The sequence below is a fragment of the Mastigoproctus giganteus genome, chromosome 2 (genome assembly GCF_048544385.1).
Source record: "Mastigoproctus giganteus isolate SK-2022 chromosome 2, ASM4854438v1, whole genome shotgun sequence".
Taxonomy (NCBI): Eukaryota; Metazoa; Arthropoda; class Arachnida; order Uropygi; family Thelyphonidae; genus Mastigoproctus; species Mastigoproctus giganteus.
In genome coordinates this window covers 180,358,281-180,359,610 of record NC_143576.1, presented here as the reverse complement: position 1 = coordinate 180,359,610, position 1,330 = coordinate 180,358,281, and positions in this window count along the sequence as shown.

The following is a 1,330-nucleotide window of genomic DNA, read 5'->3' as shown; positions in this document are numbered from 1 at the left end:
TGTTGCTTTCTTTGTTAATTTTTCTGGTGTTCGGAGAAAATGTTTTAATTTTTTAACTAATAAATCTTGTAAATAATAAATAAATAAATAAATAAACTAATAAATCTCCCACTAATAAATTCTTGAATTCGGAAGCAGAATGATAAAGCTGAAATTGTAGAACCCATTACCTAATTCCAATTTTACATATTTTTTAGTGTATACTACAAAATGGTAAACCGTTTCTTCTAATTGAAAGACTTACTATACCGGTTCCAAAAAATCCAAGTTACCATCTGATTTTCCTCCTTATCCATTGGTTGCATTCTGTTGAAAATCTTTGAAAGCAATTTGTCCCAACAATTTTCGACCACTGCTTGAGCAATAGACCGCCACGTTACCACACATCACTGGAACAAAAATCTACCATAATAAACCTTGATACAATATTTCCGTCTCATCTTATCACCTACAGCAGTTCTTAAATAGACATCACCTTCATTGACATAAAATCATCTTTACATAATGTATCAATTCAAGCACTGCTTCAAATATTTAAAAAAAAATAATTCCAGACAATCGACTCATTAATTTCTGTTCTGCAGAAATTTCTTTAAGGAAAGGATACCATCATATCGGATTTTTTTTTAGTTGTTGGTGAATCAGCTTCTGTGGCCATTATGCGTCTCCCAAAGCGTTTGCATTTTTATTCTAATCCAATCCAGGGGCGGGATTCGAAGTCGCGATCTTTCGGTTGGCAGGTAGGCACTTTACCCACCTGGCTAGCCCAGTCGGCCATCATAATCATCATATAGGATGGCAACTACCAGATTATAACTACTAAAAGGAGGTATAAAATGGTAAAAAGATGAATAAAGAGGTATAAAAGAGGTATATCATATGGCAGGCTGTTTTCAACCACCTCTTTGCAGTCGTCCTAGAACTATTTCTAGTAAATTGAAGTTTTGTATCTGCGCTGGTAGCACTGTGGAACGTCACCGTCCTCCCAACGCCGGGTGGAAAAGGCGCAATGAACTTTAATGGGCTTTTTTCACTCCGTGGCTGAGTTAATCGGTCTCAGGCGAAGGTCTCCTCTAAGAAACAGGGTTTTTTTTTTTCCGTCGAGACAAATCGACCGTAGACCACACGCAATTAACATGAGACACAGCACGGCACATGAATTTAAACGTTAGGGTGGCCTAATATTATCATTCTTTTTTTTGTTTGGAAGTTGCTTGTCACCTCTAATAATTCCAAAACCGACGAAGAAATGAATGAAAATACTGCTTCATAAATCAACCTATTTTTAAATTATTGAGAGATTTCGGGGTTATTATTAAACAAACCAAAA